This window comes from Ovis aries, chromosome 4 (assembly GCF_016772045.2).
Source record: "Ovis aries strain OAR_USU_Benz2616 breed Rambouillet chromosome 4, ARS-UI_Ramb_v3.0, whole genome shotgun sequence".
NCBI lineage: Eukaryota > Metazoa > Chordata > Mammalia > Artiodactyla > Bovidae > Ovis > Ovis aries.
This window is the reverse complement of record NC_056057.1, coordinates 5,497,457-5,525,152: the sequence shown is the minus strand read 5'-3', so window position 1 is coordinate 5,525,152 and position 27,696 is coordinate 5,497,457. Positions and strand designations below refer to the sequence as shown.

Below are 27,696 nucleotides of genomic sequence, written 5' to 3'. Positions count from 1 at the left end.
GTGGTCCAGTGGTTAAGACTTCACTTTCCAGTGCTGGGGGTGTGGGCTCAATCCCTGCCTGAGGAGCTTAGATCTCACATGCCTTGCAGCCAAAAAGTCAAAACATAAAGCAGGAGCAATACTGCCGCAAATTCAATAAACACTTAAAAAAATGGTTTCATAGAGAAGTAAGGAGGAAGAGTTATTTGTTCCCGTTTCTCAAAACTGTTCATTCTGGCAAAGAAAGACTACCTCGCGAGAATCAAGCGCATGATAAAGTCGACCTTTTGACATGGTTGGCGAGGCATTCAGACAGAGGTTTTGGCCTAAATATTGAGGAAAATATTTTGGTTATAGTAAGTACAATCTGAAATAGCCATCGATGATCTTATCCGCATCATCTGCTTCTAAATTAGACCAGATATTCTTAGGATGGCATGGTTTTAGAGTTTTAATGGGGAGAAAAGCTGAGGCCCAAGGAAATGAGTTGAACTCCTCAGGATGCCTGAGCTCCTGGGGAATGGGATTCAACTGGTCAGTTCCAAGCATCTTGCACGCCTCCTCTCCTTTCACCATGCTGCCCCCCTTTGAAAGATTTCAGTAGCTTTGCTTTCCTCTCTTTCTTTTTCCTTTCTCTCCTCGTTCCCTCCTTCCTTCCTTATTTGTTCTCTCTTTATCAAAAAATTCAATGGGAGAGAAGATAGTCAGACCTGGCAGCACATCATCTTTTCTTCGGATACAGGTTTTGGCAGGGATATAAGGCAGGGCCACATGGCAGAGCCTGCAAGGAGGTGGACCTCGCTCTCCCACCCACACTCACAGGGCAGCCCGGGTCTATCAGAGCTCCTCTGATGTGAAGGCAGGGAACACTGCTCCCCACTACGGCTGCCAGCACTGCCCTGGATGCTCTGCTTGCTTTTCCTTATCCTCAGAGCACAGCCTTCCTGAAGGACACACTCTTGGCTGAATCCCTCAGCCAGGGGGTACCCTGTCTTCCTGTGCCCTGGAAATCTGGCATCAGTTCAGAGCAAAGGGCAAACAAAGAGGCTGAAACCCATCAGCATCGTGAGAATGAATCCTCGTGATGGACAGAGACACAGAACTTAGGAATCTAGTTTCTACCATGTGATGTGAGTGGGAAATAACCATTCTCTAGGGCCACATTCCTCGGAATGACATTGCTTTAGAAGATAACTTGTAGAAGCTATTTGGCCAACAAAATACTGCGTCACTGAAGCTCTCTGACAGTTTCAGGCTTCAGAACAATTTCAGAGATCTTTCCTCTGTTGGTCGGATTTTTCCTTACAGCATACCAAAAACATCCAGCTGGCAGTATCTGCCTTCCAACTGAACTCGGGGACGACACTGAATACTCTGGAACTCTGAGCCTTCCGCTGCTTTCAGGACCTCCTGAAAACTTGTTAGCAAACACAGGGGATGCTTGGAATATGCTGACTACTCATAATTGACCGCTTTCACCAAGACCAGTTTAGAGAGCCAGAAAGTTGTGAAAAGCTTGTGAATGAAAAGGAAACCAGCCTCGGTATAAGTCAGCGGTGCCTGGCCGCAGGAAGGTGGTGGGCGTGCTGGGACCCCAGGTCAGTGTGGAGGCTCCACAGCGGGTGTGGAGGCGGCAGGGGAGGAGGCATGCTGGGTGAGGTGGTGGGATGCTGAGTGGAGAGAGGTGAGTGTGACTGAGTGCTAGGCTCATGGGGACAAGGCGGGCAGAAACCTGAGGGCAACACCCAGACCCGCACAACAGGGTGTGTGTGTGTGTGCGCGCGTGCACACATGTGACGGCTTGCTGCGGTTCTATGTGAGATTTCAATGCATGCAAACTCAAGCACATTTTTGGCAGGTGGGGGTGATGATTCCAATTCATATGAACCATAAAACCTTAATAATAAAGGTTTCCCTTTCAAATGTGCGAAGTTCCCTACGATTTTCAAGGTAGCAGACTTTGAAAGCTGACCTGTGAGTTCTGTTTACTAAAACTCACCAGGAGTAAGATTTCCTACATGGTCACAGTGGAGATAAATGAATAAAGGTATTGATTAGTGGATTTCTCCAAAGGACATCAAGCCTCGCATGTCAAGCGGCTCGTGTGTGTTTCCTGAATACCGCAGGCTGGATCCGGCAGCTGATTGGTATTGGCTGGCTCTCAGAGCTGATGGAAAAAGACGCCTTTTCTCCATATAGAAACAAAACTATTCAATAAAATGAGAAAGACTCTCCCTGTAAGCAACCAGACGATTTCTAACACTCCTATCAAATCAGGAAGGCTGCTCTGTAAGTCCAGATAACTGAGTCGTTAGCTGGAGGAAGTCAAGTTGATAAAATGTCTTTTCTATAAAATTCATCTTCAAGTAAAGCAGTAGGGTTTTCGTTTTTTAAAGAAGCAGGAAGTGTGGGTGTGATTCAGTTGTCTGTTGGTTGAGGAGACCGGTTCTTCAGGGCATTGTTCAAACGCCCCCCTCTCACCTGCAAAGACATCCCTCATCCTTTGCTAACCACAGGCTTCACTCTGTAGAAGACTGACCCCAAAATTCACCACTGAAGATGGGACCCTTATGAGAAGGACCAAGGAAAAGTCCAGTTAGAAAGAACACAGGGCCACAGCATTTTGCAGACCTTCCTGGGCAAACAGAGAAGGGTGGTCCCCCTTCCAGAAGGGAGTCTGAGCAAATGCTGGCTGAGAGTGGGGAGAATCAGAGCTGTGGGGGAAGGAAGGGACCCCACCCCAAACTGGAGCAGAAACAGCAGGGATGAGTGGGGTCATTCGGCTCCCACACACGAACCCATCTGATCACAGGACCATTCCGCCAGGTTGGTAATCACATGACCCCCTTTCACAGGAAGGGAAACTGAAGCGGAGAGAGTGGCTCCTCCAGAATCATATCCAGACAGTGTGAAGCCAGACAGGCTGGTGGGAAACAGAGGCTCTGAAACTTGGCTGCACACTGGGACCCCAACCCTGGAGCTTTTGAAGATGGGAGATGCCAGCCACACCCCAGATCAACTTCAGCATACACTCTGGGATGGGAGTAGGTATTTGATTCTTTTTAAGTGTCGAAGTATATATAACATAAGAGTTATCATTTTAACCACCTTAAAATGTGCAGTTCACACGTATGAAGTACATTCCAGATGATGCCCAGACATCACCATCCAATTCTAGAACTGCTCATCCCTCTAAAAGGACACCCTGGTCCATTCAGTAGCCACTGCCCATCCCTCTCCCCAGCCCCTGGCGACCGCCTGGTTGCTTTCTGACTCTCGGTGGCCTTCCCTGGCTGCTTCACACGAATGGAGTCAAACAACACGTGGTTTCCACGTCTGACTTCTTTCACTCAGCGTGAAGATTTCAAGCTTCCTTTGGTCTCGGCCTGGGTCAGAGCATCCTTTCTCATCATGGCTGGATAATCCTCCAGCGCAAGGATCGTGGGGGTTCCCACGTGAGACAAACCTCCACTGGGAACAACTGCACAAGACTTCTGCCCCTCAGACTTCCCCCAGGAAAAGCATAGCAGGACGCGAATGCTGTTTCCAGGGGAACCTTGAATAGCTTCCATCTGATTTAAGGAGATCAATCATAAATTCTGGAGCTTTACTATTAATTAACAAAGCACCAGTGACCCACCCCCGATCCCTCTCTGGGGCTCCACTGGCTGCAGAAAACACAGCTGATCCAGCGGGTGCCAACCTGGCCGTGGAGACAGGGCCTCAGGCCACACACATTACAGCATCACCTGTGACGTCCACCTGTAAAGCTCTGCAGGCTCCGTCAGGCCGCCTGTGACGTCCACCTGTAAAGCTCTGCAGGTTCCGTCAGGCCGCCTGTGACGTCCACCTGTAAAGCCCTGCAGGTTCCGTCAGGCCGCCTGTGACGTCCACCTGTAAAGCCCTGCAGGTTCCGTCAGGCCGCCTGTGACGTCCACCTGTAAAGCCCTGCAGGCTCCGTCAGGCCGCCCGTGACGTCCACCTGTAAAGCCCTGCAGGCTCCGTCAGGCCGCCTGTGACGTCCACCTGTAAAGCCCTGCAGGTTCCGTCAGGCCGCCTGTGACGTCCCACCTGTAAAGCTCTGCAGGCTCCGTCAGGCCGCCTGTGACGTCCCACCTGTAAAGCTCTGCAGGCTCCGTCAGGCCGCCCGTGACGTCCACCTGTAAAGCTCTGCAGGCTCCGTCAGGCCGCCCGTGACGTCCACCTGTAAAGCGGTGCAGGCTCCGTCAGGCCGCCCGTGACGTCCACCTGTAAAGCGGTGCAGGTTCCGTCAGGCCGCCCGTGACGTCCACCTGTAAAGCGGTGCAGGTTCCGTCAGGCCGCCCGTGACGTCCACCTGTAAAGCGGTGCAGGTTCCGTCAGGCCGCCCGTGACGTCCACCTGTAAAGCTCTGCAGGTTCCGTCAGGCCGCCCGTGACGTCCACCTGTAAAGCTCTGCAGGTTCCGTCAGGCCGCCCGTGACGTCCACCTGTAAAGCTCTGCAGGTTCCGTCAGGCCGCCCGTGACGTCCACCTGTAAAGCTCTGCAGGTTCCGTCAGGCCGCCCGTGACGTCCACCTGTAAAGCTCTGCAGGTTCCGTCAGGCCGCCCGTGACGTCCACCTGTAAAGCTCTGCAGGTTCCGTCAGGCCGCCCGTGACGTCCACCTGTAAAGCTCTGCAGGTTCCGTCAGGCCGCCCGTGACGTCCACCTGTAAAGCTCTGCAGGTTCCGTCAGGCCGCCCGTGACGTCCACCTGTAAAGCTCTGCAGGTTCCGTCAGGCCGCCCGTGACGTCCACCTGTAAAGCTCTGCAGGTTCCGTCAGGCCGCCCGTGACGTCCACCTGTAAAGCTCTGCAGGCTCCATCAGGCCGCCTGTGATGTCCACCTGTAAAGCTCTGCAGGCTCCATCAGGCAGCCTGCGACCTTCTCTTGCAGCCTGGGCGCCCTGCCCTTGTCTGTGCACCTGACCTTTAGGGACAAGATTCTGCAGTTCTCCTGACTCATGCCCACTCAGCATTCTCCCTTGAGGAGATTAATTCCTGTTGGAAATAAAAAGAGAAGGCGAAAGGTGACTGCAGGGGAGCTGCAGCAGGTGGCAACAGCCCAGAGGCCCAGGAGAGAGGAGGGTTAGAAGAGGCAACTTCGGATCAGATGCCGGTTTCCTCATCCCAGGCAGGGAAGAGAGGAAACGTCAAAGGAGATTTGAGGGGTTCTGTCCAATCCTTTCACCGCCAGGTGAGCAAGCCAGGAGGAAAACCAGAGACTACAACAGTTACAGAACATGGCTGCTACGACCCATCAGAAAACTGGGAAGCGGATCTACCTGCCGCTGTTTGTCATTCCAGGAGACATGCAGGGCACCCCTCTTTCTGGGTGCCACGTGGGGAGCTAGCGGGGGTGTCTGTCTAGTAAACTAGCCAAGCAGGCCGTCGTCCAGGCCAGGGGTGTCCATGCAGGCCTGACAGGTACTCAGAAGGGGAGGGAAGTCTGTCTCTCTGAGAGCAGAGTCTGGACGGCAGCCGGAGGCAGTCCCTGGGACCGTCTTACCTCGGGGTTTACAGGCTGGCAGGCTCGGCCGCCTCTCACTACCCGGGTCACACGGGGCAGGTGGACGGGGCGCAGCTGGAGCGATGGGGGCCCCAGAGGAAAGGAAGAAAGTCGCTGCTTTCTCTTCTCTTCTCTCAGAACTCAGACCCCCAGTGGGCACCTGTCAGCATCTGTTTCACCAACCGGATTCTAAGGGGCTACTCCACCAGCCTGAAGCAAAAGTGTGGGTGCTCTTCCCAAGCTGGGGTACTGCCTGACCTGCCCACGGGAGCCCCACTGCCATCCATCTTCTCTCCCAGACACAGTGGCTTCTGAGACAGACACGATGCCGACACCCAGGAGGCTCTGTCCAGCCTCTCCTCTCGAGCTCCCCCCCAGTGCCCCTGCTCTCCACAGCATCCTCCCCAGGAGCTCTGCCTGCCTCGAGCCAGGCTTTCTGGTTCTGACCCACAGCTGCCTGGGCTCTGCTCCCCAAGTAAGCACCCAGGAACAGCCTGCGGAGGCCAACAGGTGAGTGAAAGCCAGCAGAGGCGGCTCCGGGGTGGTTGCCCACGGTGCCCCATCCTTCAGGGACCCGCAATGCAGTGGCCTCTACCCAACAGCACCCCGCGCGCTTTTCAGGGCTCTGGGTATGTGTGTGCATGTGTGAAGAAACATGTACACATACGCACACACAGGTATAATATATATATAATTTAAATATACTATTACCTTGGGAATCCCTGGTGGCTCAGACACTAAAGAATCTGTCTGCAATGCAGGAGACCCAGGTTCAATCCCTGGGTCAGGAAGATCTCCTAGAGAAGGGAATGGCAACCTACTCCAGCATTCTTGTCTGGAGAATCCCAGGGACAGAGGAGCCTGTCAGGCTATAGTCCATAGGGTCATAAAGAGTCAGATATGACTGAGTGACTAACACTTTCACTGTTCACTATATGTTATATATTACTATATATAATAATTATATTTATCATAATATATCAATGTACTATACTATATTATATGATATACAAATAATATATCATTAAATAATATATAACATTACATACAATACATATAACACATAAATAATGGAATATAACTTATATAATATATAAAGAACCTGCCCGCCAATATAGGAGATGTAAGAGACATGGGTTTGATCCCTGGGTCAGGAAGACTCTCTGGAGGAGGGCATAGCAACCCACCCTAGTATTCTTGCCTGGAGAATCCCATGGACAGAGGAGCCTGGTGGGCTATAGTCCATGGGGTCAGAAAGAGTTGGACACGACTGAAGCGACTTAGCATGCACACACACGTTATAGGACATATAATACGATAATATATATAATAAAAATCTCTTATCATGAAAATACTCAAGCCCTCACTTCTGACTTTAATGCAGAATCCTCAGCCTCTGCTTCTGGGCTCTTTTCCAAGTCTCTGAGGCAAGCTTCACTCCCCTTGTGCCAGGCCCATGAGCTGGCGCCCACCTGCCCCCACATCCCACAGGCTGAGCCTGCGCCTGAGGGCTGGGGTCCTCCCCCACCCTCTGTGACAGGCCAGGGCCTGTCACCTCTCTAATAATGAGGTCGCTGTCAGCAAGGTCGCACATGCCTGTGTTCTGAACACCATGGTGGGGACTATCCTCCCCTCAAACATCAGTCACAGGCAGTTCCCTGCACTGTCCGCTCTTCAGGGTCACGGGCAGCTGAGCCCAGGTCGCTGGCTCCTCCCCAGACTGCACTTCCCTCGAGAGTCCTGTATTGTGTATGAATCTCACTCCACATGTAACCCCCGTCCACAATCGGGCTACATTTTCTCTCCTGCTTCATGAGCAATTTTTAAACTGGCTGGTCCATTTTATGAAATGAGTGAATCAACACATTCTTCTTGTTTCTATGGTGTTCGGTGAATTTGCTAGTTCACAGATCTGAGTCACTGACAAATTTATTTCACTATTTCCCCCAGAATGTCTGGGACACAGATACAAAAGTCATCATTTTCTTTAGGCCTTGTCACACTTCTTTCTGTGTAAGATGCTGGCAGTTGTCAGTCTCTAGGGAGGTACTTCTGTGCATGTTCACGCATGCTGTGCATAGTTGCACAAACACACACTCACAAACACAACCACACAGGAAACTCTGTACTTATTGCTTTCACAGAAGGCACAGGCTTGGAAGGCAACGGCACCCCACTCCAGTACTCTTGCCTGGAAAATCCCATGCACCGAGGAGCCTGGTGGGCTGCAGTCCATGGGGTCGCGAAGAGTTGGACACGACTGAGCGACTTCACTTTCACTTCTCACTTTCATGCATTGGAGAAGGAAATGGCAACCAACTCGAGTGTTCTTGCCTGGAGAATCCCAGGGACAGGGGGAGTCTGGTGGGCTGCCGTCTATGGGTTGTACAGAGTTGGACACGACTGAAGCGACTCAGCAGCAGCCCCTTCTTTTAGGGGAATGTTTTCACAGGGTGTTTTTATCTATACTTTCTGTCGCTAAGGAAGAGCTGGTAAAGGCAGACATCACTGCAAAATCTAAAGCAACTTCGCACACAAATCAATCAGCAGTGCAAGTCTGCCTGGAAACGGCACCTCCTCTGGCCCTTGCTGGCTGGCCTGCAAGGGTCTCTGTGGCATTTCTGTTTCTCGGGTCTGAGATGGGGATGCTCCGGCTGCTCTAGCACAGGCATCCTCTAACTCAGCCCGGCTCAGGGATCCTCAGTGCTGGGCCAAGCCAGACCACAGGCCTGTTTTCAGGAACCCAGACCCTCAGGCGCACAACTAGCTGAGGACCACCACGCGCCTGCCAGGGGGCTACCGTTACCTTGTTTTGTAAGGTTAAACTCCAGCATAGGGGAGTTGACTTGGGGCCCAGTTCTGTCCTCTCGGCTGGGTCCTGACTCTCATGGGGACTACGTTCTTCACACTCTGGTGAGAAGCCCACAGCATAGACTGAGGCTGCCTTTTACTCGCGCATGGCTGACGCTAAATGAACACAAATTAGGGTTTCAAATGCAGCCACCCTGTTCCTTGATAATATTGCACTGTTAAATTTGCTTTATTGCTGCCAAATATTACGACTGATAATTAAATATATAGTTACAAGATATGTAGCAAACCATTTTCAAATAATAACAAAAAAGGATTGTCCACATCATTATGCTAGAGCAAATGTAAATATAATCCCTCCACAGGAACTTACTTACATCATAATATTTCATTACTGAATGAATTTTAGTTAATTAAGTAATATTTCCACTTACTAATTCAAATCAGAAATTTAATCAAAAATTCATGTATTAATACTTACATCTTATTACTGAAATATAATTAACTTTAGTCATTTCATTACTGAAATATTAATTAAAAATGGGCACAAAATGTTACTAAATTGGAATTGCTGAGGGTTCTCCTGTTGCTTCTGTTTTTGGTTTATAGCGTGTTCAGTTGCCTAAAGTCTCACCCAGAAGCTTACGCGTGCATGCAAGCTAAGTTGCTTCAGTCGCACCAACTCTGTGTGAGACTACGGATTGCAGCCCGCCACACTCCTCTGTCCATGGATTTCCTCGGCAAGAATACTGGAGTGGGTTGCCATTTCCTTCTGCATGGGATCTTCCTGACCCAGGGACTGAACCTGCATCTCTTATGTCTCCTGCATTGACAGGTGTTTTTTGTTTTGTTTTGTTTTGGTTTTGGTTTGTTTTTACCATTAGCACCACCTGGGAAGCCCCATAGACACTTATATTCTCTTACAAAGGAAACGAGTTAAATGGCTGCAAACAGTGCGTTCATTTTAACTCAGATCATTTGCTGAGAGCCGCTCCCTTCCTCCCATCAAGAAAAGCAGCAGACATCAAGGCAGCGACAGGAGGAAGGCCAGACTCTTGGTCCCACTTCAGGGGCAACACTGGGGACCACCAGCTTCCAGCAAACATCAGCCTCCCTCCTTTGATTTCAGTCACATAGCCACCCGTCAAGACCAACTTCCCAGGCTCTCTGCTGCTGTCTGAGACTCTCTCACTGCATTCTCACTGATGACATGTGAGTGGACATGATGTCCAAGCGACCTGCAGACTGGCCAGTAGAAACCCCTGTTCACAATCACACCTTTTAATGGATGGACAGGAAGATGAGGGTGGTCATCTGGGTTCTTCTGTCCCTGAAAGGCTCGTGGCGCCATCCCTGGACAGTTCCAATCCTGGAAGGGCTATGGTCAGAATCGAGAACCTCTGTCTAGGGCTCTGGATCTAGGGAGCGTACTGTCGCAGCTCTGCAGCCTACCCTTATCATTTGGTGGCAGCTGTCAAAAGAGCTTGTGTGCCATGGACACTAAGCAGCAGAAGCCCTGAGTCCGCGCAGGCCGAGGGGAAATGCACCACTACTTCATCTGCTTTGCAACTGATCCACTGTTTGTAGATGTAGTCAGTGGCCATATGAAGTCTCGTTAGCACCTGTCGCCACACTCAGTTACAGAATGTTTTCCTTGCGTGAGAACTTTTAAGATCTTCTCTCTTAGCAACTTTCAAATAGACAATACAGCCTTATTAACTACAGTTACCAGGCCTATACATGATGTCTCCAGGACTGATTTATTTTATAACTTTTATAGCTGTTACACTTTTCGACTTCCTTCACTTATTCTGTCCCCTCCCCTCCCCCATGCCTCTGGGAATCACAATCCGTTTTCTGCATCTGTGAGCTCATTTGCATGTTTATTTATTTAGATTCCACGTATCAGGGAGATCATATGGTGTTTGTCTTTTTTGTCTGACATGTCACTTAGCACAACGCCCCCAAGGTTCATCATCCGTGTTGTTGCAAATGGCAAGACTTCATTCTTTTTCATGGCCGCATAATGTTCCATTCAATACCTGTGCAACTTCATAGCTACTTATTCATTGATGGATACTTAGGTTGTCTCCATATTTTGGCTACTATAAGCGATACACATGGAAGCATATATATCTTTTCAAGTTGGTATTTTTCTTTTCTTTGGGTAAATATCCAGTAGTGGAATTACTCGGAGAAGGCAATGGCAACCCACTCCAGGACTCTTGCCTGGAGAATCTCAGGGATGGGGGAGCCTGGTGGGCTGCCGTCTATGGGGTCGCACAGACTGGGACACAACTGAAGTGACTTAGCAGCAGCAGCAGCAGCAGCAGTGGAATTCCTGGGTGATATGGCAGTTTCACTTTTCATGCTCTGAGGAACCTCCCTACTATTCTTCATAGTGGCTGCACCGATTTGCATTCCTACCAACAGTGCACAGGGCCCCCATTTCTCCACATCCTCACCAGCACTTCTTATTTCTTATTTTCCTGGAAAGAGCCGTCCTATCAGGTAGGACATGATACTCACTGTGGTTCTGTTTGCGTTTCTCTGAGGATTCGTGATGTAGAGCATCTTTTCTTGTGTCTGTTGGCCATTTCTGTGTCTTCTCTGGAGAAATGTCTACTCAGATCCTGTGCCTAATTTTTCATAGAAGTGTTAGGGGTCTTTTTGCTCTCTAGTTGTGTGAGTTCTTTATATATTTTTGATATTAACCCATGATCGAACATATAATTTGCAGAACTGTTCTCACTCAGCGGGCCTCCTTTTCATTTTGTTGGTGTTTCCCTTTGTTTCACAGAAGCTTTATAAGTAAGATTTGGGCATGCGTGCTCTGTCCCTTTAGTTGTGTCCAGCTCTTTGTGACCCCATGGACCACAGCGCACCCCGTTCCTCTGTCCATGGGACTTCCTCAGCAAGAGTACTGCAGTGAGCCGCCATGCCTGCTCTAGGGGACCTTTCTGATCCAGGGGTCAAATCTGTGCTTCCTGCCTCTCCTGTATTGCAGGTAGCTTGTTTACTGCTGAGCCACCGTCCCATAGTTTGAGAAACCCAGTCCCACTTATTTATTTTTGCTTTTGTCGCCTACACTTTTGGTGTCAAATCCGAAAAATAGCCACCAAAACTGATGTCCAGGAGCTTACCACCGATTTCTCTTCTAGGAGCTTCATGGTTTCAGGTCTGACACTCAAGTCTTTAGTCCATTTTTAGTCCATTTTTATTTACAGGGTAATATAGTGGCCCAGTTTCATTCTTTTGCATGTTTATCTCGTTTTCCCAACACCATTTATTGAAGACACTGTTCTTTCTATATATTTATATGGCTTTGTCATAAATTAATTGGCCGTATACGTGTGGGTTTATTTCTGGGCTCTCTGTTCTATTCCATTGATCGGCCTGTTTTTATGCCAATACTATAATGTTTTGATTACCATAGCTTCGTAGACCAGTTTAAAATTACAGAGGTTTCAGCTTTATTTTTCTTTCGCAGGATTGCTTCGACTATTCAGGGTCTTTTGTGGCTACTTACAAATTTTAGGATTGCTTTATCCATTTCTATGAAAAATGCCATTGGAATTTTGATAAAGATTACAACAAATTTGTCAATTGCTTTGGATAATAAGGATATAAATATTAATTGTTCCAATCCATGAGCATGGGGCATCTTTCCATTTATTTTGTCTTCTTCCATTTCTTTCAGAAATGCCTGATAATTTTCAGTGTACAGGTTTTTCACATCCTTGGCTTAAATATGTCTATATATTTTATTCTTCAACATACAATTGTAAATGGGTTTTCTTAGCTTCTCTTCCTGATCGTTTGCATTAATATATAGAAATGCAACAGATTTCTATATATTGAGTTTGTAATTCTGTAATCCTGCAATTTTACTGAATTCATTTATTAGTTCTAACAGTTTTTTTTTTTTTGATGGAGTCTCTACAGTGTTCTATATTTGGTATATCATCTGCAAATAGTGATAGTTTTACTTCTTCTTTTCCTATTTGGGTGCTTTTTACTTCTTTTTCTTGCCAAACTTATCTAAGACTTTCACTAATATTTTGATTAAAAGTGGTGAGGGGAGCATCCTTGTCTTGTTCCTGATCTTAGAAGAAAGTTCTTAGTTTTAGCCTTGAGTTTGATGTTATCTGTGGGCATGACATAGATGACCTTTTTTATACTGAGGTACGTTCCCACTATACCAACTATGTTGAGAGTTTTTATCATAAACGGATGCTGAATTTTGTTGAATGCCTTTCTTTGCCTCTGTTAAGATGACTGTATGGTTTTTATCCTTCAGTTTGTTACTGTGGTACGTCACGTTAATCGATCTGCTGATGCTGAACCCTCCTGCCTCCCTGGAAGAATCCCAGATGATCATTGTGTCTGGACATTTTAACGGATTGTGGTATTCAGTTTGCTAATACTTTGTTGAGAATTTTTCACATCTGCATTAATCAGGGATATTGGTCTCTAATTTTCTTTTCTTGTGGTGTCCCTTTCTGAGTTTGGTGTCAGGTAATGTTAGCCTCATACAATGAGTTTGGAAGTGTTCCCTCCTTTTCGTGCTTTTTGGAACAATTTGAGAAAGAGTGGTATAATTCTCTGAATGTTCGACAGAATTTCCCAGTGAAGCTAGCTGGTCCTGAACTTTTGTTTGTTGGATCCCCTACAGTTTTAAACAGTAGCCTTAGGTCAAACATCGGAGAAGGTGACTCTGCAGAACAAGTAAGGAGCAGCGTGCTATGCCCCGGTCTGGAACAGACCACACCCCTCTAGGGGCATGACCACAGCCAGCCTTTCGGACTGTCTTGACCCTTGGCCATCCACATTCAGCTTGGCCTCCACATTCAGCTTGGAAATGGCTCTACGGCTTTATTCTGCTCTGGAACAAGGCTCTAGACTCAACCTCTCTCAACTCACCAGACTCACTGGTCCTGCTGAACTCGCAACATCCAGAGTATGATTTCCAAGAATTACCTGACAGCAAATAGATACACATATAGTCTGTAACTTCTCATCTCTAATCATGCACTCTAACTTCTAGTCTCCATTTCTCAAGAGTAAAGGAAACCCCCTCAACACTATTTCTACCTTGCTCCTCAGACGGCAGCCTGGGTGAAGGATGACATCCTCCTGACGGTGGAGGGTGCTGGTCTCAGCGTAGCACCCGAGAGTGGAGGGACGTTCTCCTCACCTCAGGGACCTGCAAGGGGCTACTACTGCCCCCTTGGCAGCAGTGACCAAGGCCAAGAAAAGAAGGGGCTCTGAGGACCGCAGAGGACTCACACCATACGGTAACATCATTTACAGTTCCCTTGGAAAGGGCGCTGTTCCACGGGAGGCTCAAACAATCCACATCACTGTGACTCATCGGAAACATTCAAATGCAGCTTCGCTCTCATCTTTCTCTGCCCCAGGAACACACCCACCCTCCTCCTGGACAAAGACCTTGTCACAGAACAGGCTGGGCTGGGCGGTCACATTGGTGTCTGGCAGGCATTTGGAAAGGCGGCCGCGGGCACAGCTGCTAGGTCCTTCGAATCCCCGACCTACACATGTGGATCAAGGAGAGGAGGGGCAGCAACAAATTTCCCAAAGCTGTCCACAGAAGTGTGGGACATCATTTCTCATTCTGAAATTCTGTCTCCTCTCCCCTTTCCAGTGAGGGATTCAATATTCAAAATCTTAGCCTAAAACTTCAGAGTGCTGGGCAATTGGGATATCAACTTCAGCACCAATAACATTATTTTTCTATATTTGTGTGTAACCTGACTCTGCTTCCACTGTTTGTTTCTAGTAACACAATGAACCAGAAATTGACTTTCAGCAGCCGTAGTTCTGAACGCGATACACACGCACTCAGCAGGCACATGTGAGGTCCCTCCTCTTGGTTCTGGGCACTGGCCTAGCTGCTAGGGACAGGGTCATGAAAATGTAATAATAATAATGATAGATGGCTCCTGCCTTCAGCAAGCTTAAAATCCTTTCCTCGCTTTTTGCTACAAGTAACTAATGTTGCCCCGAAGCCAGGATATGATGGCTATTAAGATCAGAAGTCAGTCTCTAAAACCAGCAGCAGAGGTGATTTTGGGCACAGCCAAATCAACTGACATGACTCTAAAGAGAGGGTTAGACACCACATGTTGTCAGAGTCATAAAATGCATTTAGAAAAACAAAGACAGCTCTCCTGGTGATGAACAGACTGCATGGTTCATATGTACCCTCAGCTTCATTTGCACAGATTTCAACCCCCATCCCCATAAATTAATACCTGGAAGACAGACACCTAAGGTGCAGTGTGTACTGAACACAGCGGCAACTAGAACCAGTAAACTTAATGGAAGCTGAATGGACAAATATCACACCTGCTTGGTAGTATTTAAATTTTATTCCACGAGAAATTGTTCCAGGTCCCATTATGGTGGTGTACATGGAGAAGGGCCTATGTCATCTTCAATGAAGATGCAAAGACACACTCTGCCAGCCTCCACTCAACACAGAGCATTCAACTCACCCCAAGACAGAGACGGAAAGGAAAGTCAGAAGAAGGTGAAAATCACAGTTTGTTTTTCTGTAAATAACCGAATTTTCAACGAAACAAACTCCATAACCACTGCATTTATGACTTGCTTTCACTTTTGTTATAAAGCTAGAAAATCATCTAGATAATATAAGACAGAAATCTAACATGCTAAAAGAAACAGTATCAAAAACAAACCACTTAGGAAATATCATTAAAAACATATTCTTATAGGTCAGCCAAATACTCTGATCAAGACACAGACAGATACGCACAGATACCTATCTGTATCTATGTTGTATGTTTCTCTCAAGCCAAGGAAGCAAAACATCCCCTTCTTACCTTTTTACTTTTCTTGGCTTTTCTGCCTTTTTTTTTTTTTTTTTTTTTTATGTCCAAGCAGCAGTTACTGTCCAAGTTTATCAGATTATCTCAGTCTGATGCTAGGTGCCAAGATTCCTGATCGGTGCCTCCTGAAAGCTGGTCTCAGCATCTCCTCCAAAAGGAGGTCCCAGGCTCACTGGGTCACCCAGCAGGAAGCATCACAAGTAAGCATTAGGCTTTACTGGAGACTGTCCTTCAAGAGTTATACTTACGATGTAATTATAGACTCACAGTGTGTCCTCTGGGGCAGCAAACATTCTTCACCAGGTAAATATGGGCATCACTCTGACCATGAGATAAAAAGAAAGCTCTGGGCCTTCTCATCCCAGACTGAGGGTCAGAAGCAGGAAGTCATCTGTTCAGTGTGCTTCCAATCTAGAGTCACTGCCAACTGTCCTGAACATACCTGCATAGATACACACACACACTCTCTCTCACACACACACACCTGCACACACACACACAGATATCGGGAGCACCTGGCCATGCCCTCTGCATCCTCCCACGCCCCCATGGACCATCTCTCAGACTGAATCTTCCTGTGCAGACCCTGTCCTCTGGGGGGGGTCTCTCTAAGCCAGACTCCCCCTCTCCACCGAGGAACCAGGGTCCAGGGCCTTGGTTCTCAGCACAGAGCTTCATCTGGGAGCTCAATAGAAATGCCAAGTCACAGCCCTAGTCCCTGCCCCTGAATCAGAACTTTCACAAGACCCCGTGGTGCCCCTGTATTTGGAGTCTGAGCAGTGCTGGGAGGGGGGCTCCTCTGCGTACGTCTCTCCTGAACACAGGACTTGGCCTGGCTCCTCTCCATCCCCCAGGTGTCCGGTGGCCCCCAGTCTCCCATGGCAGTGCCCGGGTGAATTCTGCCCCGAGAGGGGCTTGGGCAGAGGGGACGGGAGACTGAGGGAGACGGCGTGTGAAGCACCCGGCAGCCTCTTCCTTGCTCTCCTCCCCCTCCCTCCAGTCAGTCCTTCTTTGTCTTTTTTATTTTCTTCACATTCACTATTCTTATTCTATGAGTCACGATTAAGCCTTTGGGAAGACATGGTACATACACGCAACAGACACTACTCAGTCATGAAAGAGAAGGAAATCATGCCATCTGCAGCAACGCGGATGCAACCAGAGACTCCTACTGGCTGAAGTGACACAGAGAAAGACAAATGTATCAGTTACATGCGGACCTGAAAAGGTAACACAAACGAACTTCTCTACAAAACAGACGCAGACACAGAAGACAGACTTGGGGTTGCCCGGGGAAAAAGGGTGGTGGAGGAACGAATGGGGAGATTGGGATGAGCAGATGCAAGCTGTTACCTATAGTACGGATGAGCACCAAGCTCCTACTGTGTAGCACAGGGAGGTATGGTCAATATCCTGGGATAAACCATAATGGAAGAGTACACTTCATATGTAGCTGTAACTGAATCACACAGACTTCCCCTGTGGCTCAGATAGTAAAGAGTCCGCTCGCAGTGCAGGAGATCCGGGTTTGATTCCTGGGTCAGGAAGATTCCCTGGAGGAGGGCATGGCAACCCACTCCTGTATTTTTGCCTGGAGAATCCCAAGGACAGAGAAACTTGGTGGGCTATAATCCATGGGGTTGCATAGAGTCAGACACAACTGAGCGACTAACACATAACTGAATCACTGCTGTACAGCGGAAATTAACGTAACATTGTAAATTAACCTATTTCAGTAAAATTTTAAAAGGATTCAGACTCTGGAAAGTAAATCATTACATACATTGCTAACGCATACATATTGTGCACTGTTTATGAACATATAATCACTGACTGTATTTTATTAAAATATAAAAGCTTCAAAAGGACTGTTACCCTCTAGGGAGGAAGGGGGGTCTGTTCCATAAGGAGTTTCATCTACATGTGAAATAGTGAGGCTCTCAGAAAGGAACCTGGAAGTGGGGTCCTTGGGAGGAGTGAGGTGGTGGAGTTTGGGACGTCCTCTGAAGGCAGCACGTGGAGATCTGAGCCGGACTGCAGGCAGAGCATGGAGAACAGAGGAAGTAAAGGGGCCCCAAGCTTCGGGGGTCAGCCACTGTGATAACGCAGCTGCCTTTCCCAAGGCAGGGGAGGGCTGGGAGGGACCGGGGCCTGCTTCTCTCTGCTGTCTGGTCTCAGAAGTAACTCGAATCCCTCCCACTCAACCAACCCTTGTGAAGACAGCTGTGGTTCTGCAGTTTGTGCCTGTCCACCCAGGATCAGCAGAGGCTCACAGAAGAAACGCAGAAATTAGGGAAAAAAGCAGATACCCATATTTTAAGGGAAACGAGGAAAATCAGTATTTTGAAAGGAACTTTTTTCACTTCTCATTCCTACAGACATTAAATCCTCAGCCAAAAGGGTAGAAATCCATGTTTCTTCTCCCCACTATGAGAACTAAGTATTGGCCTGAGGCCCTTCAATCAACGTTTTTTCAGGCTCTAGTTAGAGTATATTTTTCCCATTCTAAGAATCCAGTACTTTGAAAAAAAATTCCTTGAGGCTTTAAAAACAAAACCTTCCTCTGACAGTTTCCAGATTTGCACTGGAGAGCATGCAAGATAAAAACTTTAAAAACTACTTTGAATGGGCAAATAGGTATGCAAAGCAGCTTTGGACCATTTTTCTAAATTACATTTTTGGGTCTGTGTCCTTCCCACTGTTTGAGAGAAGCTTCCTATCCGAGACACTGGATTAGAAATGAAAGCCCGAGTGGTTACAATGACTGCGCTTTGTTGCTGACGGCACTACCCTTTGGAGAAACCACGCAGTAACATATGCTGTCTTGAAAGCCATTGTCTCACTGTCTGATTCCCTAATACCTTTGCAAGTCCCTTTTATAATGAAAATCCTCCAAATGAAAATGGGCTTTTGAGCTACAGAGGACCCTCTCATTTCTTATAGTTCACAAGGCAAAGAGGAACAAGGAGCGGAGCAGAGTCACCCAGCCCAGCGAGTATCAGCTATGGATGCCTCCCTGTGCCTGGTGTGCGCCTAACCATCTTAGGAGCCCTGGGGTTGAGGGCGACAAACCCGCTGTGCACACAGGGGAGGTGAGCCTGAAGGTCACGAAGCTGTGTGTGATAAAGTCAGAATTCAGGAGCGAAAGCCATGAATTTCCCTCCTCCTGGACGATCACACCACCTTAAAAAAATTAAGGGACCACTGTTGTACCAGAGGAAACTGTAAATGACATGATGCTCGAGCAGGAAAAATGAAAAAAGCACAACTCTGTCTATCAGAGCTGGCCGAGAGAGTGCATGAAGCGACATGCACCAAGTTGGGCGGAACGTGACTTCCTCCTCCACTTTGAAAACTTTTCCATACGCTGCTTAGTTTATAATTCTGAACACAGAACACGCTAGACTGTTAAATCTCTCTTCAAAATGAATTTACAACAAAAATTAGTTCTGCATCCCAAATGTGGCTTGTCGCTCAGGAAGTATTTTCCTCCTCTTTGTGAATGCTCAATAAAACAGCAACTTTTAGCTGGGAGTTTCAGCAGGACTCACTGTACCTGTACAAATACTGCCCTCCTGTGGCAGATCTGGCTCAACACACACTTCGGGGAGCCAGACCTTAACACAACTTGGGATGGGATTTTTAACAGGCCTGGGCAAGCTGGGGAGAGATCCAGGATATTGGAAAAGTACGGGACTCTCTGCACTACATTACGGAATCTGCTTTAGAGCTTAGTTTTAATAAGCTTCTCTGAAAGTTTCACATTACTGAAGGGCACCTTCTCAACTTCTGGGCTCCTAAGGGGCAGGACAGTAATATGGCAGCCACCTCCATTCAGGCCAACAGTGACATTTCAACCTGGACTTCGAGAGCTCATTCAGGCTTTGGATGGAGAAGCACTTCGGAACTCAGTGAGGACCTCTCAGGGACCCTGAGGATGGTGGAGGATTTCTGTAACCGCCTGAACAGGGGAAACGGCCCCAGAGGAATTTTTTTTTTTTTTTTTTGAAGCAATGCTTTTTAAAATCATTCCCCAAAAGAGTTTATAACTTAATGGTATCTGGTATGGCTCAAGCCATACATTTTTTTTCTTTTGAACTTTTAATTTTATATTGGGGTACACCTGTCATGATAGTTTCAGGTGAACAGTAAAGGGACTCCCCACACGTATATGTATTCACTCTCCCCCAAACTCCTCTCTGATGCAGGCTGCCACATAACACGGAGCAGAGTTTCTTGTTCTATACAGTAGGTCCTTGTTGGTCACCCATTTTAAATATAGCAGTGTGTACCTGTCCTTCCCAAACTCCCTAATTATCCCTTCCCCCCAGCGACCATAAGTTCATTTTATAAGTCTGTGAGTCTCTGTCTGTTTTGTAAGTAAGTTCATTTGTATCATTTAGACTCATCAAATTTACAGCATTTAAATGAAGGTGCACGGGGTTGCAAAGAGTCAGACGTGACTGAGCGACTGAACTGAACTGAGGGGCTCATAAATGGCCATCACTACAGTTCATTTTGCAATCTGCCCAGAGTCGTGGAGTTAAAAGCAAAACCAGGATGGGAACTCGGGTCCCTCTCCTCCTGCACCAGAGCATTCTTCGCCACCTCATCAGACGCTGCAGTGATTCTGCACGTGTGGCGTTTCTGTGCACTGAACTACAAGTAAGGTCAGGTGCCTTGTTCCATCAACAGGCAGAGTTCATCCTGCGACATGTGCCTTAGGAAAAGAGCAGAAGATGCAGACAGAGACCCTGGGGCCATTCCTACCTTGCTACTAGTCACATGCAGTGGACACCGGCCACGTCCCCACCATGTGTCTTGGGGTCTAGATCTGTGGGGTTCCACAGAGGCACAGAGAAGGGCCAGCTTCCCTGAAAAGGTCAAATCCAGGAAAACTGCTTGAAATTATTTGTGAGCTGGTTATACCCACTCTGATGCAAGGATCCTTGATTAAGAAAATAGATCTTAGAATACAGTAAATATTAGTTTACATGAAATTAACCTTTCCAGGAAGGACCTGATTACTTTGGCCATTCACATACATTAGGCTAATTTTGAAAATGCAGATCTAATCTCTTCTAGCTTTTCGGGTTACAGATATAAGAAACCAGTTGCATTTTCTCAAGGAAAAATAAACAATAACATCTGGTAGTTTTCTAATAAAGCTCCCATCCAGTTTACTCACCATTTCAAAATGCTCCCTTAAAGGTGTTAGTCGAGCTCTATACTTGCTAACCCTTACAAGGATGCTGCAGGCTGGATGGTGTTATGCCCATCATACAGATGAGTCAAGAGGAATGAAAGGTCAGCTCCCTACCCTGAGGGTTCTGCCTGTGCTCAGCTAGGAGTCAAGAGGTTGGGGGAAATTTATAAAAATGGGAGCTATGCCCTTAAGAAATCTCACATCACCAATGTGCCTGATTGAGGAGAACGTAATCTCAAACACAGACAAGTTATCACAGACATACAAGTACAAATATGAACACAAAACATACTGATAAACATAAACAGACATCAACAGATTTGATCAGCCACTAGGCTCCTGGAAGCTGGAAACTTTTGCCTCTGGATAAGGAAGGCTGCTCTTATTTTATAGTGATGTGGGGGGGATGAAAGGAGATCGTGGAAGTAAGTGCAGGCCTGGCACAGGCAGGCAGGTGGTGGCAGCTGTGAGTACCGTCCTCTTTGACCAGCATCATTTTAGTAAGTGCTGTCTTGCCCTAAGGCTTCAAACCCAGTAAACTCTTATTTCCAGGCCAATAATTAATCTGCCACATTACAGAAATTCAGTTGTTGAGTTTGATTTCTAGTAAAATGTCACCTATAATTTTAAAAATGAAAAAAAAATCCTAGAGACCATCCATTTGTATATAAAACACTCTTCCCGCTTCCCTTAAACTACTCTGTGTAACCACCTCAACCTGCAACACAATAATGGTGAGTCTTCCCAGCTAAGAAAGTGGCCCATCTTTCTATTGGCACAACTCTACTTTAGTGTGTGTGGGCTTCCTGGGTGGTGCCAGTGGTAAAGAACCTGCTGTCAGCGCAGGAGATGTGGGTTCAGTCCTTGGGCTGATCCCCTGGAGGAGGGCATGGCAACTCAGTCCAGTATTCTTGCCTGGAGAATCCCATGGACAGAGGAGCCTGGTGGGCCTGAGTCCGCGGGGCTGCAAAGAGTTGGACATGACTGAAGCGACTTAGCATGCACACACTCTTGTCTGTGTGTGTAGAGTTTTATGATTTTCCTCATAAATGCTTTGGATATTTCCAATGAACTTTTTGCCCAGGTCTGTTTACCCATCTATTGATCTGTCTATCACTGTATCTATCTATCGGGCCTTCCCTAGTGGCTTAGATGGTAAAGAATCCACTGCAATGCAGGAGACCCGGGTTTGATACCTGGGTCTGGGAGATCCCCTGGATAAGGAAATGGCTACCCACATCAGCATCCTTGCCTGGAGAATTCCATGGACAGGGGAAACTGGTGGGCTATAGTCTATTGGGGGGGGGGGTCACAAAGAGTCGGACACAACTGAGCGACTAACACATCGATCTATCTACGTCACACGTGTGTTCTTGTGCTGCATTAGTCAAAATAAAAAACTGCATACAAATTAACCATGTCTGCTACAAATGTCTGCTATCGATACCATCCATTGCTATAGAAACAGTAATAATACTTGGCATGTAATAACGGCCACAGAGGTGCGAGTGGCCCAGCCCTTCAGGGTAGTTCACTAGATCTCCTGCAGAAACACAAGGTAGTTTGCAGAGTGCATGAAACATTAGATGACATTTTCCAACCATCTGTGGCCAAAACTGAGACTGATGAATGGTAAGTCTTACAGTCTAATGAGGCCCTGGATGTTTTAAACCATTCTCAGTGAATTTAAAGGCTTCCCTTGTGGCTTAGTAGTAAAGAACCTCCTGCAATGCAGATGTGGGTTTGATCTCTGGGCCTGGAAGATGAAGGAAATGGCAACCCACTCCAGTATTTCTGCCTGGGAAATCCCATGGACAGAGGAGCCTGGTGTGCAACAGACTATGGGGCTGCAAAAAGCTGGACATGGCTTAGCAACTAAAGAGCAGCAGGGGATTTAAGTCGGTTTTACGGCAAAGAAGCAGCATTGGTGGTGTGGTTGCGGCAGGGAAAGCCTTGCTTAAGATTAGACAGTTGAAGAAGAGCTCTTCTTAAAGGTCATTACGTAACTGCATTCAGGCTGATTTGGAGTCAGATGAGAATAATGGTCACAGGCATTTTTATGGATGAGCGGTGGTCACTCTGGGTTCGAGCCCAGGCTGTGTTCCCACCATGAGTTAAATCCTTCTTCTTATTGGAAATCAGTAAGATTTGGTTCTCAGGCAAGTTGAGAGCTGATTTTCACAGCCTTAAAATATAGGGTTTAAAGGGGAAACAGCTTCAAGCCCTGGATATCAAACTCCTATGTTTTAAAGAGATGTGTGGGAAATTGAGAACATGCAGGTGCCTTTATATAACTGCCATGAGGATTAACACATGTACTTAAATTAAAAATATGACTTTTTTTTAATCCAAAGTAAATGTGACTTGGATTTTCAGTTGGACAATAAGGGCCCATTTCACTAATTAGTTAATGTGGCAGATGGTCTCAATAAATTAAATAGGCTAAATCTATATTGCTAAGATGCTGACAAAAATAGACAAAGTTTGGGTTGAGATTTTTTTAAATGACTAAAAAAATGCTGTTTTGGCAAAAGTGAGTAAAAACTGACAATGTCAATTTCCTCAAAACTTACTGATGATATAGATTTAGAAAGTGCTTGTGACATCTATGACCACAGCCACAATTCTTTTCTTTTTGGTAGATGAATATTAACTAATCTTATGAAAAAGCCTGAATGAATTTTTTGGCCAACTCAATATATTATACATGTATCAAATCATTATGCTGTGTACCTAAAACTAATATAATGTTATAGGTCAATTATATCTCAATTTTTAAAAAGTCTCCTTTGCTATTCCTTAGCCCAGATCAACATGTTAGTAAAATCAGTAGCTGCTGCTGCTGCTGCTGCTGCTGCTGCTGCTGCTGCTGCTGCTGCTGCTGCTGTTGCAAAGTCGCTTCAGTCGTGTCCGACTCTGTGCGACCCCATAGACGGCAGCCCACCAGGCTCCTCTGTCCCTGGAATTCTCCAGGTAAGAACACTGGAGTGGCTTGCCATTTCCTTCTCCAGTGCATGAAAGTGAAAAGTGAAAGTGAAGTCGCTCAGTTGGGCCCGACTCCTAGTGACCCCACGGACCGCAGCCCACCAGACTCCTCCATGCATGGGATTTTCCAGGCAAGAGTACTGGAGTGGGGTGCCACTGCCTTCTCCTTACATGTATATAATACTTTATAATTTAAAACTTTCATATATGCTATTTAATTTCTATATATATGTTCCTTTAGGAGAGATACCTTCAAACATTGTATTTGAAAAAAAAAGAAAGTGCCTCTGAGAAATGAGTGTAATTATTATTTGAGAAATCTTGATAAAGTATTTTTTTTCTTATATCTCCCATGAGGCAATAACTCTAGTATTATTGAGTAACAAATCCCCTGAAAGATCAAATGGCTTCTAAATCTTGGCTACTGATTAATTTAAAAGAGAACCTAGTCAGGCACAGACAAAAGATCAATCGAAATAATAGTTTATGATAGATCACTAAGGGATTGGGCTTCCCAGGTGTCGCTAGTGGTAAAGAGCCTGCCTGCTAATGTAGGAGACATATGAGACACTAGTTAGATTACAGGGTTGCAAAGAACTGGACAAAACTGAAGTGACTGAGAACGCATGCACTCACTATGAGATTAACCAGGACTTCAAAGGATTGAAGGACACTGCTATAACAGTAAAGTTTTCCATCCTCTAATAAGTATTTAGTATTTTATTTATTATTTATTTCATATATTATATTTTATCATATATTATATAGTATTATAAATAAATACTAATATTTATTGCTATTATACTTAGTAAAATATTTCCTCAGGATTTGAATCAATAAAAATGGAAAGAGTCACAGGATTAATCTGAAGCTATTCTGGTTTTATCTATAAGTTATGCTCATTGATGGATATAAAAAATAAACTTAAAAATTACCTTTCATCTTATTAAAAGATATCTTTTGAAGAAAAATTTACTTTTCATGCTTAACAATTACCGATCAGCAATTATATTTACATTGTTTTTATGTATTTGCAAATGTAATAAGAACTCAGTATAGAATATTCTCCTACTCACAGTTTTATGATCACATAAAATTTAAAAATCTAATTTAAATAGACATTTTATATCACATTTCACCTCAAGTCTTTAGAAAATACTTTCAAGAATAAAATATATATTGAATAGAATATAATTTTACATGGGGACTGGCATGGAAGTATTAAATCAAGAAAAGGAATAATAATGCAAAATATTTTCTTGTTATAGAAGAATTTGTCTATGTGATTGTATCAAACTTTATCAGACACATTTAAAATGTCAATATTTACCGGATGCTATGAATTTTTTTCTCTTTGAAGCATTTAAAATTATGAAGAAGCTTTCTACATGCCAGTTTTGAAATGTTAGGTCACCAATGGTTTTTTAAAAATTCCTTCAGTGTATACTTGCAGAATTTAGGAAATAGGGCTCTGTGGCTCCAAAACCATCAGCTGCTCCTAAGAATGGGAGGAAGTGCTTCCAGACGGTGTGACTCAGTTATTTCCACAGCGGATCCATCCCACCACGCTGTCTGGGGTGGGAGAAATGGAAACTAACACACGTGGAGACTAATACTTTCCTCATTTTCTGAACGTACCAGTGGGCAACTACAAAAGAAGCTACATGAAGCTTTATGCATCTTTCTAGATTAAAAAAAAAAACCCAAGAAACAAAAAACAACTAGGCCACCTTCTAATTTTGCCTCCCGGAAGGCAGTGCGAAGCTGCCAGAAGCCCCCTGGGTGTGAGTGCTCACATCTGAAGCCCTGCCCAGTCTGGACGCGGAGGTGTCCTCCCAGCTGCCCACCCCAGGCTGTCCGAGCTGTTCGGCCTGGGACATAAGCAGGCCCCAGGTCAGCTCCAGGTGCGAGCAGGAGCACACGCCACAGCCACCCTTAGCAGCTGTTCAAGCAAAACACGCCAGCCTGGCCATTCCACAAGGCAGCAATATCTGCATAAACAACTCTAATCCAAGGCCATGACCCTCAGCTAAGAACCTGAAAGTTCTAAAATAGCCCCTGATCACTGCTCATAGATCTGGAAACATCAGTTTTGAAATTCATGACTCTTGAGTATAGATTTTTTTTTTGTCCTTTCCCCCAAAATAGCTCTTTTGCTTAGAAAATTATGCAACATGAAAACAGCAATGGGTCTGAGACGATGATGCTGTTCAGTTGCTAAGTCATGTCCGACTCTTTGAGACCCCATGGACTGCAGCATGCCAGGCTTCCCTGTCCTTCACTATCTCTCAGAGTTTGCTGAAACTCATGTCCGCTGAGAGTCCGTGACGCCATCCAACCACCTCATCCTCTGGCAACCCCTTCTTTTGCCTTTCATCTTTCCCAGCATCAGGGTCTTTTCCAGCGAGTTGGCTCTTTGCATCAGATGGCCAATGGATTGGAGCTTCAGCATCAGTCCTTTCAACGAATATTCGAGGCAATTAAGTAGGTTTTGAGAATTTCTATGTTTTAAATTCAGTTTACCACTGCATTGCTCATTGGGTATACACGGAAACTCACTGAATATCTCACTCTCTACCTGTAAAAGGTGAACAATAATTACATGTAACTTCATTGTGTAAAAGAAAGTTTCCCTTGATCTGGATGGTCGGTGACCTCCAGCCAGAGAATCACCAGGGAGCACTGGAAAATACAGCTTCCGGGCCCCATCTACCCTCCCAAATGAGGATCTCCGGGGCCGTGACCCAAGAATCCAGTTGTTACACTAGATCTTAAGGTGATTCTGAACTGAACTGAAGGTGATTCTAAGGTACCTTTCAGAACCACTGGGTTAGGAGAATAAATAATGCAAAAATGATACAAAAATTGATCACGTCAAAAACATTAAAATACCAAAGTTTTAAAGCAAGGAAAGATATCTTCCCTCATTGAATTTAGCCAAAATGATACCCTTTTAAATATATTCTCTATAAGAGATTGTATACACACAGATGTATACTGTTTTCCTTTCGGCAGATAAGGGAAGACTCACTTTAGCTTTAAATGTCACCATTCTTACTATTCTGTTCTCAGACATTAGTAGACTGTCTGGCATCACAGTATTTTAGAAACCATTTAAAAATGACTTACTCAAAACCCTCTTGTTCTTAATATAGAAAAATTGAGATTCAGGCTTGTCAGACATGTGTAACGTGTGGGCAATGAGAGCTAGGCTCTGGAAAGAGGTGAGTCTGACCTTGGGCAACTTTTAACACCAGGATTCACTGAAAGTATGCAGCTCAGGTTCCTTCACCTGTAACATGGGGTTGATACTACCTCTCTCACCAGGTTTATAGCAGATTAAAGGAAGCTACTTTTAGCATAGCAGCTCAAACAACAGAAACAGGGAAAAACAAGAAAGAAAGCAGCTAAAGCCCAAAACAACAAATAACTTAGGAAAGCTACGACTGAATAAGAGAAGCTGAGCACAAAACAGAATAAAATAAGTGAAAAAGATGGAGTGCATGAGAAAGGAAAACAGTTCTAGCTAGTCCAAGACTGAAGAAACACGGGGTATGGCAGAGACAAAACCCCTGGGACCCACAGAGAAGGCTTCCTTGTTATGTGGGACACTTTCACAAAGAATCCTGCCAATTCATCAGGGCAAGACTGTCTGGATGTTTTAGGCTCTTATTCTGCTTAAAGGCATTTCCAGATTTCTTTTTATTGGCTTTTCTGGCAGTTTCATCTATCAAAAGTAGCATGACACAGAAGGACTCTAGAGACAATTGTGAGGACCAAGCAGGACAGCTCTGCCTGCAGTCCCAGCAAACTGACCTCAGAGTGTCAGGAGCCATATTGCTCAGCCACCAAAAAGAACAAAATCTGCAGCAATGTGGATGGACGCAGAGATTATCACACCAAGTGAAGTAAGCCAGGCAGAGAAAGATAAATACCATACGATATCACTTTGTGGAATCTAAAATATGATACAAATCAACATATCTATGAAACAGAAACAGATTCACAGACACACTATGTTCAATATCCTGTGATAAACATGATGGAAAAGAAGAGGAAAAAATACATACGTGCGTAGCTGAATCACTTTATTGTATAGCAGACATTAACACGACATTGTAAACCAGCTATGCTTAAAAAACTTTTTAAAAAAGATGTCAGGTATCAGAAACCCAGCCTTTATAGAGCGAAGGGAAATTCACATGGGAAACTGAATTTGTAATTTCCAGTAATTCTGACAGAAAAGGAGAGGATAGGGGAGGCGGAAAGAGGAGGGGGACAGGGATGGGGAAGGGGGCTCAAAGATCTTGAGTAGAG

General features: G+C 45.7%; 1 protein-coding gene and 1 long non-coding RNA gene across 7 annotated transcripts in view; one reads left to right on the top strand and one right to left on the bottom strand.

Annotated features, from left to right (window-relative positions):
* Positions 1-27,696, bottom strand: part of COBL (cordon-bleu WH2 repeat protein) — a 305,488-nt gene that overhangs the window by 142,009 nt on the left and 135,783 nt on the right. The window lies entirely within an intron of this gene.
* Positions 1,085-20,015, top strand: LOC121819377 (uncharacterized). 3 transcript variants are annotated; one of them, XR_009600314.1, is made up of 4 exons: positions 1,085-1,577; positions 2,835-3,023; positions 5,644-6,015; positions 9,290-20,015. It is a non-coding gene; the product is annotated as an uncharacterized LOC121819377 (long non-coding RNA). The 3 variants fall into 3 exon arrangements; XR_009600313.1 differs by having other exon boundaries at positions 7,650-20,015; XR_009600312.1 differs by having other exon boundaries at positions 2,835-3,027; positions 7,650-20,015.